Here is a 13,572-nt window from a genome sequence, read left to right as displayed (position 1 = left end):
CAACTAGATGTTATATCAGTACTAAATCCAAAATTTCAACATCCTATGGCTAATTGTTTTTGAGTTAAGCAAGGTACATATGTATCATTCAGACATCATATTGTACAGACATCATACTGAAACTAGTTAAAATGGATTCAGGAATGGTCAAAATGATTATTTCCATTAAAATCGGATAACTGAAATTTTTCGCAGTTACAGTACTTTCTTGTACAAAAAGCAAATTAATATTTAGTAAAAGTCTGGACTTAAAGTTTAGAAAATTTTAGCCGAATGCTATATTCATGGAATGTCTTGTTATATGGAAGTGAAACATGGACATTGAGAAGTTTTGAAATGTGAATATGGAAAAGGATGGATGGATAAAGTGATGAATGAGGAAATATTGAACAGGATTAAAAAAGAAAGAACATTTATGTTATAAGTCTCAAGAAAAAGGGCAACTGGATAGGGCGTGTGGTTATAAAAAGTGGAATTTCTACCACTGCACTAGAAGAGAAAGTAAGTGAGTAAGAAGAAAAATGAAGTTAATACATGTGGTGAAGATTACAAACTATAAGGGATTGAAGGAGAAGGCTTGGAACAGAAATTAATGGAGTCATCAGGGATGCAAAAGACGTGTCTCTAGCCAGAATAGCAAATCATGATAATGAATTCTTTACATTTTTTTTTTTGTTTGATGAAATTCAAACTGAAAGCTTGTAGGGATATGAAATGTAATTTCTGTAGCATATGAAAAATATGTCAGATATGACAGATTATGACAGATGGCCTGACAGATTTGAACTTGGGACTTCCAGATGAAAGGATGTGACACTACCACTTGTGCCACAGGGGCTGACAGTATTCTGTAATTATTACCCTATTAATGTATTGTCATCATAATAGAATAATAAGCATTGATGATGCAATAAAATTAACAAATTTTAACAAAAAATTTTTTTTAACAAAAAATTAACAAATCAATTTAACAATATAACTTTTATTTTAAAAATCTACCATTTAAGTAATTTAGAAAATTTACAATGGGACCACAGAATTAATTAATTCTGATTTCTATATAATAATTAAAACATTATTATATACAAAAAATAAATAATGTCCAAGATAATAATTATAGTTGTGTAAATGATATTTTTTACATTAACTTGCACAATAATTATTATTAACTATAACTACTTTTTTTTTTTTTTTTAATTTTTCTGTCTTACTGCAGGCATTTTAACAAAGAAGATGTTCTGTGATATGGAAGGAGATAATGTGGAAGAATGAAAAAATAACAGGAATAACTAGTTAATTTGTAAGTCACCATCCTAATAATTACATTAATCATAGTAAATTATACATAAAATAACTTAATTAGAATATTTTTTATTGTCTAATCAATATTTTTTTATTAAGAGAATGTTTGGTTTTTAATGAAAGAGAATTTTTATACATAGTTTTGCTTTAGAGAGAAGCATCTATTGATTTTTAGAATTTACAGGTTTTGTTACGACAAGAATACTGCAGTATTGGTAACGTGGTTTTTTCATGTTGTTCAATAATTCACAGTTGCTTATGTACTTGTTCAAGTTCTCCGTAATACAAAATTATTATGTTTTTCTGTTTTTTATCACACTAATGTGTTATCTTTTTTTTTAAATTATAATAAATCTCCAATTAATTTTTTTTTTTATGTAATGTTTCTGACTGTTATCTTCAGATTGTCCTAGGAGGTGTTGGTCAGACTTAAGAGACCAACTCAGGGCATCAAAATAAAAAAGATATTTGGTTAAATCTCCTATCTTGTTTCATTTTTTGGTTGTTTGCCATTTTAAAAAAATATATGTATATATTTCTTAAGAATGAATTAGGTATTTTAATGAGATTTGGTGAACACGTACCTTATATTATCTTCTACAAAACAAATAAGTTTGAAAATTTTCCTTTGAAAATTACAAATATCAGCTGTTTTAAATTTTTAAACATTAATAGCCTCATAATAGAATTTTATTGGATTTTGTTTCATTAGTTAAAATTTAAAATTTGGGCTAATTTCACCTTTTTAATTAAATAAATTTACGAAATACCTGTTTAGGAACATTTTACATCCCACTTCTGCAATTAAGCTTTTTAATTTAAAAATACAATTAAAAAAAAAATTAATGTTAAGGCTTTTATACTGAACAAAATACATTTATTATAGTTCAAATCGGTTGATAAAACAGCCTTAAAAGAAAGATAAAATTGTTGAAGTGGATTGTAAAAATTATGTAGTCTGACTTGTACCTGTTGCCACTTTTTTCATTAATTTAATTAAAAGTAAATTAATTACTTAATTATAATTATTATTTAAATAATAAATTCAAATTCAGTCAAAAATTGTAAATCCTCTTTTACAATTTTAGCTGTATCTCTGATTTTATCAACCAATTTGAACATCAACATTGATTTAGTTTCCTAAGGATCTGTGGATGTACTATCTAAAATTCCGGATTTTTTAATACATATTCACAAAATAAAATCTATTGTTAGTTTACTTAGTTTTTCTTTATTCTTAATCGGAAGCTGGAAAGTAATTGAGTAACTACATGGATTACCTCTAACCTTTGCCAGAAAAAGTAATTAAAACCTTTAATCCCTCCTTCTAAGATGCTTACCTAATACTTAGACAGCTCCTAAGAAATGTCCAATTGTAATTGTGAGAAACTGGCTGTTAACTTTTTATATAATTTAAATCTATTCTATTGTTATTATTATTATTAACAAAATAAAATAGAGTCAATCCATTTAAGTGTCCCAAAAAAACATATGCCGGTTGTTTGACCAAATCCAAAAAAATTGAAACTTACCCACTTGTTTTCTAAATGTTTCAGGACCTTAAAACTATTTTTTTTTTTACATTTTTTATTTAAGCAGTTTACCTGTGGCAGCCATTTTTGTTACAGTGTGCATACCTATTTTTGTGATTGTAAGGGTTTACGGAAAGAGCAATTTAACCCTTTGCGGGTGGCTGTGTTTTATGGTTGTGGGTGAAAGACATTTTGAAAAAAAAATCATGCAAAAACTATTTAAAGTAACTTAAAAATTGATTTATACATAAAAACAACATATGACATGTGTTTTGCTGAATTTTGCCACTAATCTGTTAAGGAACACTGTTTAATTATCTTGCAAGATAAAGTTTACGCGAAAACGGCACAAGTCTCACTGAGCGCACTAGAATTTGCAAACTATAGGTGATGATTTTGGTTATGTTTTACATTGAGTTCTTTTCATGTAAAAGATAATGAATAATAATAGTAACATTGATGGTAATATAATAATAATAATAATAATAATAATAATAGCAATTTTGAAGAAATAGTGCACCTAAGCAGGGAATAATAAAATATAGTTTTATTATAATATAAATATTTTTATTCATTTCCTTCTGAATTTTGTCTGAAATTTTGTTTGATTTCAAACAAAACAAGCCAAAAATGAAGTTTTGGAAGGAACAGTTTGTAAACAAATTTCACTCTTGAAAAAGAGGGGAAAACATAATGCACACTTCTTGTTACATACTCACAGTCATTACCTGATAACGGAAGTAAAATGGTTCCCAATCAAGTTGTATCAGGAATTATTTAGGGAGTCAAAAAGGTATCCCTTTAAACACAAGTTTTTCATGATTTTTTAGAGGTTATAACTTTTTTATTAGTTCAATACACAAAAAACGTTTATTTGCTATAAACATCTATTAAAATACTGCAATTTGTGCAAATTTGATATTTTTAAAACCAGCCTCATCAGAGTTTTTCAAGCCAAAATTTGAATTAAAAAAAAATTAGTTTTTAAAAATTCATAAAAATTTAGGGGCAAATATATCACCATTAATATTATTTATGGTAAAACTAACATATACCTACATATAAAAAAAAAATAGTTTAAATTGTCTATGCCATCCCTGCTTCTTGAAAAAATTACCAAAGTAAAATTTCACCGTTTTTCATGCTCAACTTTATTGGTAATTTTTAATAGAAAGAAGAGAGATAGGTAAACAAACTAACTAACTAACTAGACCAATCTTTTACCATGAGAAAATACAAATAAACTGCTTTTTGTTTCATCCTTGGAGAACTAACAGTTTTTTAGTTATGATTTTTTCCATAAATCCTTACAATCCTACAATCAAAAGAGATATGCGCACCATAACAAAAATGGTCGCCGCAGGCAAACTGCTTAAATAAAAAAATATAAAAAAAAATAGTGTTAATGTCCTGAGATATGTAGGAAACAAGCGGGTAAGTTTTAATTTTTCTGAATTGGTCAAGCATCCACTTGGGTCACTTCAAATGGATTGACCCAATACCTTTGTTTTAAAATTGTATAATGTAATATCTGAAATAAAAATTTGTAATATTTATATTCAACATTATTGCAATCACTAAAAATGTAAGGTTCACGCAAATGGAGCTTAATTGCATATCTAAAGTTTTTACTTTTATGATAATATGTAATAATATTATAATTATAACTAGTCACTTGCCCTATTGTCTAGCCTGGAACCCCCCGATGCATTCATAATCCTCATGGTAATGAAAATATTAAATATTTTTCAGATACACGTTGAAGAAAAGAAATTAATCCTTTTACTTCATTATATTTCTGCTACAATGGATGCTACAGAAGTATAATGAAGTAAAGGGATTAATTTTTTTTTAATAAAAATCTTTAATATCGTAACACTCAAGGAGACTAGAGCCTTGATCCTGTGGCTTAAAACCTTCCCTGGGATAACAAAAATCTATCCAGAAAATTTGAAATGATTTGGTTGGTTGGTTCTCTTATAATGCTTTTGTAAACAAACAGGCAATCAGAATTTCCCATTTATATATAAGATTAATAGGTAGATATTTTTGTGATCCATTAGTAATGAAAGAAGTGATAGACTGTGTAAAAATTGAATTAGGGCTATATAACTTTAAAAATTATGTTATTATTATTAAAGTCAGGCAGTGAAAATTCTTTCAGCAACAAATAAGTAGTACAATAAAAGATTTAATATTAAATTTTATCGAATGGGTTGAAAAAAAAAATTATAATTAATGACTAAACTAAACTTCAGTATAAAGGAACATAAACTTCTTTCTGAATTTTTTCAAGACTATTCCACATAATTCTGTTTACAACCTTTACATAGTGAAAGACTAACATTTGTTCTTATTTTTATTTACTTTTACGCTTGTTCCCATTGTTTCATATAAAAATAATAATTTTGATGATTTACTCCAAAAAGGGAAATCTGTCTGTAATTTTATCTTCTTTACTGTTGTGAATTAAACACACTTATCTATCAGTAGCTATTACTGTCTACTGGCTACTTGATACTAGACATCTAAAAAAAACTCTTTTTTAGTACTATTAATGCTTGTTTACTGCTTAAAAATCGATTAAAATATTATGCTTGTTGCTGACATTACTGTTTTTTGATGATCTCTTTTGTATTGACCTATTCAATGATATATTTTATCAGATCATGAATCTTGTAGCATTGTTTCTTTTATTATAATCTTTTATTATAATTATTTCATGAATAAAATGCCTACAAGTTGTTAGCCTGTAATTGTTTAAAAAACTGCCCTTCAGTAGACATGTATTGTAGATTATTTTTTTATAAGGAAATATTTTTTTTTAATAGTTCATGGGCATTTTTAATTGTAATCTTTTGACAAATTTTTTAAATTCAGAATTTGGTTTTTATTTATTGGCATTTTGTGTGAAACATAATATAATTTATTTTTTAAAAATAAAAATAAAATAATGTTGAAATAAAAAACTAATTTAGTTTTACTATCCACAAAGAAACATACTCTTGATTACTGCTGTAGGTCAAAATATTATGCTGTTTACATGTAAATAGTTATGTTGTCTTCTCTGATAAAAGTGAATACTTTATTATTATTTATTTAAAAAAAGAAGATTTTTTTGTTCAATAAGCATATGTTGTACCTTCATTATTATAAACATAGGGAATTGTAAAAATATTTTATTAAAAAAATTGGTCTACATGGCACCAAGCAAAGATCCAACAGCTGATTTTTGTATTATGAAAACTTGTCATTACTTTAGTAGTCCAAAGATGAATGTTATATTTTATTCATGAGTTTACTGATTGATATACAGCCTAATAATTATTTAACAGTGTTCCCCTACCTGAGATTAGTTGAGAGTTTTTAGAATAAAGTAGTATGATGTAATCTGGATGTAAATGAAATGAGTTTTCTCAACTTGTAAAAATTATTATCTAAAAAAACAGTTGATTTTACATTACATTATAGGAAACAGAAAGTACTAATTTTATCATTAGTAGGAAAAGTACCATGCAGTTAAAAGTGGTATGTTTATCTAAAATCAATTGCAATATTCTTAGCCATATTTATAGATAAATTGTTACAATCCATCCACTGAATAATTTTTTGATGTGTTAACATAGAATTTTTTAATTCTGTTACATACATCATTTAAAAAAATAAGGCATTAGAAAATTTTGCAGTATGACTTTTATATTGTTATAATTTTTCAAAATAATTTTCACCATCATTATACATTTCTACATCCTTCTAAACCAGTCTTCAAAGAAACCCTGCCGTATTACATAGATCAGATTTGGGCACACTTACTGCCCCTTGGTCTTCAGAAGTTATCACATTCATAAAATGTCCTTTTTTAGTCTCTTCAGCACCTTGGAGAACAGTGTACTCTAACATATGGCTCGTGTAACAGCAGAAACTGCTGGAGCATTATTGTCCAAGGACACCTCTATTTGGTGGTAGGTCATAGGTCATACATCTGTCTGTCTCCAGTATTTTTTTGTGCTAAGTAATGTTTCCCTTAGTCACAGACAAAGACGATCAATCTGACCTCCAAAAAAATTTTGGAGGTCAAATCTGACCGCCAAAATTTCCTCCTTCAAACTCTCGGTCCAACTAAATATTGTTATACAGTGAGAACAAGCCTCTCCAAGCACAGAAGTCATTTTGTCTAAACACTGATTAATACTTAACCCACATGCAAAATTATAATGTAAAAATGATCTTCATTTGATTTTGGACCACAACGACATCAGTACCTCTTTTCACTTAACTAAAAACCTATTTTAACCAAAAAAGCCTTGTTTAACTAAAAAGGCTTTTTTTAAAAAGTCAGTGACTAAAGAGGCTACTGTGTAGCTTGGTGCCTGTCTAAACATGCACTAACTTGTAACTGCTTGTAATGATCCATTCTATCATATTGAACAATTTCCTAGTGCCCTTTGTTCCATTCTGTCATTTGTAGTGAAATTAACAAGGAATGGTGAATGCTTTATGTTTAATATTTTCAAGTGAGAACCTACTTAATTTTTATTGGTTATAGAAAAAAGATCTTCAGTTTCTATTTTTAATAAATTTCCTGATTGTTTAAGGAATCTTGTTATTAATTTATTAAAAATTAAATAAAAAATTTTTCAATATTAGTCTGTTGATAAGCTTTTAAAAGAATTGTTAATTAGATCAATTCTGGTATTTTTTAATGCTTTGCTTAATATGTATTCAAATAAGAAAGTCAAATATTTAGCATTTAGTTGATTGTTTAATTGATGTTATAATGCTGTGCTTACTGGTATGTTTTTTAATGCTGGAGAAATCTAAAACTCAAATTTTTAAGAAGAATGGACGATTTCAGACCTAATGATTTGGGTCAGTAATACTGTATCCCAACTTAACCTAAAAGAAACACATTTTTAATCATAACGTCAATACCAGTGAACCAATTTTTATTTTATTTGTACCTAATTACTTGTCATTGAAAGGGTCTTCGAATGATGAGACACAAGCTACATCATCTCATTCAAAAAAGAATAAGTTTTCAACCTTTGAAAATTTAGAAAACATTTAAGGACAGAATTTTGTGTTGGTAGTTTAAAAAATCATTTTTACAGTCTTAATATATAGATTATAATTATTTCAAATGGTTTTATAAGTAATATCACATAATTTTATAATTATTTTTGTTGGACTGAAATTTAAAAACATACTACCCCAAATGGTTTTTCGCACCTACTGAAGGGGTGAATGGATTTTAATTTTCTTCTCACCAAAATTCATTTTTTTTTTGTCAATTAATATAATTAAATGTTACCATTGCCATTTAAGATTTTCGATTGGGGTAGGTGTAGCAAAGAGGGTGGAATTGGAATCCATCCCTTTGAAAACTATTTTAAAAAGGTTCCCCCCAAGAATGGTATACATGTCTGCAAACAGAAATACGATGGGACTGACAGCTGTTGAATAATAATTGTAACTTTTCAAAAGATCACCTGGTGTATATCTATATATATCTGTAGAGAAAAAGGTATGAAATAATAGAAAAGTGTTTATGAAAAAAAATTAATATTTGTTTTTAAGTGATCTCTTGTGATGAGGTAAATCAGTATTTTTATTTGTATAAAAAGTTAACTTGTTAAATATTAAAACAAAAATAAGGGGTATCAGACAGAGAAAGTTAAACATTTCTAGTAGTATTTAATGTAAAACTAAACATTTTTCTTTGATTTAGAAAATTAATTTGGTATGTTTTTCTTTATATTTTGAATCATTTGCAGAAGTTTAATGTGACCTTTTTTGAAATGTCTACTCAGTATAGGAGCATATTTTCATAACACTCTGCATCCTCTTATTCCTATTAACAAAAATTGATTTGCCTTATTACTTCTTAATATACAACCTGTCTTATCAATATTTATTATTTTAGACCTAGAATAGAATAGAGAAATGTACTCTTCTAAGATACAAAGACATCAATTTTAGTAAATATGATTTTTTTTTTTTTTTTGTCTTCAGTCATTTGACTGGTTTGATGCAGCTCTCCAAGATTCCCTATCTAGTGCTAGTCGTTTCATTTCAGTATACCCTCTACATCCTACATCCCTAACAATTTGTTTTACATATTCCAAACGTGGCCTGCCTACACAATTTTTCCCTTCTACCTGTCCTTCCAAAATTTTAACATTCTCCCATTCTTCTTCTACATTTTCTACCTTATCTTTTTTACTCAGACCTCTTGCGATGTCCTCCTCAAAAATCTTCTTTACCTCCTCTTCCTCAAGCTTCTCTAAATTCCACCGATTCATCTGACACCTTTTCTTCAGGTTTTTAAACCCCAATCTACATTTCATTATCACCAAATTATGGTCGCTATCAATGTCTGCTCCAGGGTAAGTTTTGCAGTCAACAAGTTGATTTCTAAATCTTTGCTTAACCATGATATAATCTATCTGATACCTTGCAGTATCGCCTGGCTTTTTCCAAGTGTATATTCTTCTATTATGATTTTTAAATTGGGTGTTGGCAATTACTAAATTATACTTCGTGCAAAACTCTATAAGTCGGTCCCCTCTTTCATTCCTTTTGCCTTTTGCTCAACCCGTATTCACCCACTATATTTCCTTCCTTGCCTTCTCCAATGCTTGCATTCCAATCTCCAACTATTATTAAATTTTCATCTCCTTTTACGTGTTTAATTGCTTCATCAATCTCTTCGTATACACACTCTACCTCATCATCATCATGGGCGCTTGTAGGCATATAGACGTTAACAATCGTTGTCGGTTTAGGTTTTGATTTTATCCTTATTACAATGATTCTATCGCTATGCGTTTTGAAATACTCCACTCTCCTCCCTATCTTCTTGTTCATCACGAAACCTACTCCTGCCTGCCCATTATTTGACGCTGAGTTAATTACTCTAAAATCACCTGACCAAAAGTCGCCTTCCTCTTCCCACCGAACCTCACTAATTCCTACTATATCCACATTTGTCCTACCCATTTCCCTTTTTAGATTTTCTAGCCTACCAACCTTTTTTAAGCTTCTAACATTCCACGCTCCGACTCGTAGAATGTTATTTTTTAATTTTCTGGTGACCCCTTCCTTAGTAGTCCCCACCCGGAGATCCGAACGGGGGACTATTTTACCTCCGGAATATTTTACCAAGGAAGGCGCCTCCATTATTGCTATGTGAAAATGCAGAGAGCCACATTTTCTTGGAAAAAAAGCAGCTGTAGTTTTCCATTGCTTTCAGCTGCGCAGTACTCAGAGGACTGAGTGATGTTGATACGGCCGTTTAAATCGTCCTGACTCACGCCCCTAACAACTACTGAAAGAGCTGCTGCCCTCTTTCAGGAATCATTCCTTAGTCTGGCTCTCAACAGATACCTCTCCGATATGGTTGCACCTTCGGTCCAGCTACTCTGTATCCCTGAGCACTCAAGCCCCCTCACCAACGGCAAGGTCTCATGATTCATAGAGGAGGTAAATATGATATGCAGTTCAAATATGTTTACGTAAAAAAAATATTAAGCCAAATTTTAACACGTTTTGTCTCAAGAAACAACAAAAACATGAAGAAATATAAAAATATACAGGAGAATGATCATTTTTTGGAAATATATAATACCAGCTTTCCTCTGATTTAAACTGTTATTGGGAAAGTAAACTGTAATTGTTAATTGGAAGGTAAAAATCAGTTAGGGTTGGTTAAGAGTCAAGTTAAGTTAGGGTCGAGAGTACTAAGGTCAAATCCTTGTAAAGGCAGTTACTTTTATATGGATTTGGATATTAGGTCATGGATACTGGTGTTTTTTGGTGGTTGGTTTTCAATTAACTACATATCTCAGGAATGGTCGAATTGAGACTATTCAAGATTACACTTCATTTACATTCATACACATCATCCTCTGAAGTAATACTTTACGGTTGTTCCAGTGGCTAAACACAAAAATAAAGAAAGGTTGGTTAAGTATATATATATATTCTTAATTATGAAATTTATAGGTTTTAAAGTCTTTAGAATTGAAAAAGTTTTTGTGGTCAAAGTAGTATTGTTTTAATTTTTAAAAAAAACTGGGAAGTTACTGCATGACTTTTCTTGTTATTAATCTGTTACAACCAAAAAACAATAAAATATACAAATTTTTGTGGTGGGAAATAAATCTTAAGAAAGACTTTTCAAAAAATAGCTACTCAGGTTAAGAAGTTTAACAAATTTAAGAAAAGTTTTCTCTAAATCTAAAACTCTCCTCAGTAATGTCTAAAATAAAATGTTCAGAAACCTTTTCTGTATTTAGGTCGGGTCTGTAATTTTAAAAAAAATTGTCAACATTTCTTGATAGGTGTATATATATGAAGAAGAACCTTTCAAAAAAGTTTTGAAAAATATTTAAACTGAAGGGAGAGAAAAAAATAACAAAAAACATGTATTTTAATTTTAAGAGGTGGGGGTTGACCTCTTCAAAAAAAGGTTTGGTTTGATTATTTATATTTGCATTGTAGGTAACAAATTTGCTTTAATAAAGTTTTTTCTAAAATGTCTGAAAAGATCAGTTTTTTGATCATATCCCTCCATCTTCTTAATGAATATGACCAGTGCCTCATATATAGAAATATTTAGGTCAAATTTGAAGAAAATAATTGTGGTCAGTTCTGAAATAACACTAAACACTAAAAGCAGTTTGACACAAACATACATGTTTTTTTTTTAGTCTAGATGAATTAGTTGGACCCTAATTTGTAAAGATTTGCAAAAACCCTATACCCTGTTTTTGACATGATCACAATATTTTCCCCTTTAACATAGCTATCCTGTTCATATTGGCCAGGGAAGTAAAATTAGTGATATATTGTTATGTTACAAGTATAGTGCTTTTTTATTTTATTTTTTTACTATGTGGTGTTAGTGTCACTCTTGCCTTTACGGTATGGAAAAGTAACAGAGAGAATCAATAATGACAGTAAATCATTTATTAATGAATGCTACATTTAGATTGGTTTTGATATTTAATATTTTGTGTCACTCTTGCCTTTATGGTATGGAAAAGTAACAGAGAGAATCAATAATGACAGTAAATCATTTATTAATGAATGCTACATTTAGATTGGTTTTGATATTTAATATTTTGTCATGTTGTCTGCTGTATGCCTACTACTTGTATTGATTTTTATTTTTTTTACAAAATATGCTTTAAAAATACTTATGTATACATCAATACAGTATATATTTCTTTTGTAACAAACTATTCAGTTTATTTTATTACTTATAAGAAATACTTTTTGTTTCTGCTTAATTGCCATTTTCAACTTTTTCTAATTGATAAATATTTTGTAATAAATTTTTATGTACTTTGTAATAATTTTAAACCATTACCTTTTTTACTTTTTAGCTAATTTAAATATTTTGCTGTTATAAAATTATAAATGTGTTATTTACAATATAATTTTTTTTTTCTCTTTTGAACCTTTTGGATCAATTACATATAGTTTTAATTAAATGAGATGATTTAATTAATAATAATAAATTATTTGAGATATGACATTAAGAAAAAGTTAGAGCAGTAACCATCATTTACCACTCAACATAATTACACCTTATATTTAGCTTTTATGAATTTCTAAAACAAATTCTGTAAACTAATTATGTTAACTTAAATAACTTAAGTCATTTAAATGTTTGTTGTTTATAAAAAGAAAAAAAAAATTATAAAAATATATTTGATTACATATAAAAAAATTATTTTTTAAAAAAGCTTTTATTTAACTAATATTAACATTAACATTAATAAAAAAAGGAAACAAATTAGAAAACCCTCTAAAAAGTTTTTTTTTTTTTTTTTGTCTTCAGTCATTTGACTGGTTTGATGCAGCTCTCCAAGATTCCCTATCTAGTGCTAGTCGTTTCATTTCAGTATACCCTCTACATCCTACATCCCTAACAATTTGTTTTACATATTCCAAACGTGGCCTGCCTACACAATTTTTCCCTTCTACCTGTCCTTCCAAAATTAAAGCGACTATTCCAGGATGCCTTAGTATGTGGCCTATAAGTCTGTCTCTTCTTTTAACTATATTTTTCCAAATGCTTCTTTCTTCATCTATTTGCCGCAATACCTCCTCATTTGTCACTTTATCCACCCATCTGATTTTTAACATTCTCCTATAGCACCACATTTCAAAAGCTTCTAACCTTTTCTTCTCAGATACTCCAATTGTCCAAGTTTCACTTCCATATAAAGCGACACTCCAAACATACACTTTCAAAAATCTTTTCCTGACATTTAAATTAATTTTTGATGTAAACAACTTATATTTCTTACTGAAGGCTCGTTTAGCTTGTGCTATTCGGCATTTTATATCGCTCCTGCTTCGTCCATCTTTAGTAATTCTACTTCCCAAATAACAAAATTCTTCTACCTCCATAATCTTTTCTCCTCCTATTTTCACATTCAGTGGTCCATCTTTGTTATTTCTACTACATTTCATTACTTTTGTTTTGTTCTTGTTTATTTTCATGCGATAGTTCTTGCGTAGGACTTCATCTATGCCGTTCATTGTTTCTTCTAAATCCTTTTTATTCTCGGCTAGAATTACTATATCATCAGCAAATCGTAGCATCTTTATCTTTTCACCTTGTACTGTTACTCCGAATCTAAATTGTTCTTTAACATCATTAACTGCTAGTTCCATGTAAAGATTAAAAAGTAACGGAGATAGAGAACATCCTTGTCGGACTCCC

The 13,572-nt window shown here is 28.8% G+C and overlaps 1 long non-coding RNA gene across 1 annotated transcript in view; it reads left to right on the top strand.

Annotated features, from left to right (window-relative positions):
* The window catches only part of LOC142333228 (uncharacterized), a 37,998-nt gene that overhangs the window by 13,344 nt on the left and 11,082 nt on the right, over positions 1–13,572 (top strand). Inside the window, exon 2 of the long non-coding RNA XR_012758559.1 lies at positions 1,217–1,300. This is a non-coding gene — a long non-coding RNA (uncharacterized LOC142333228). The remainder of the gene's footprint in view (positions 1–1,216; positions 1,301–13,572) is intronic.

This window comes from Lycorma delicatula, chromosome 12, assembly GCF_047948215.1.
Source record: "Lycorma delicatula isolate Av1 chromosome 12, ASM4794821v1, whole genome shotgun sequence".
NCBI lineage: Eukaryota > Metazoa > Arthropoda > Insecta > Hemiptera > Fulgoridae > Lycorma > Lycorma delicatula.
Note: the sequence above shows the minus strand (reverse complement) of the source record. Positions and strands in the feature narration are given on the sequence as shown.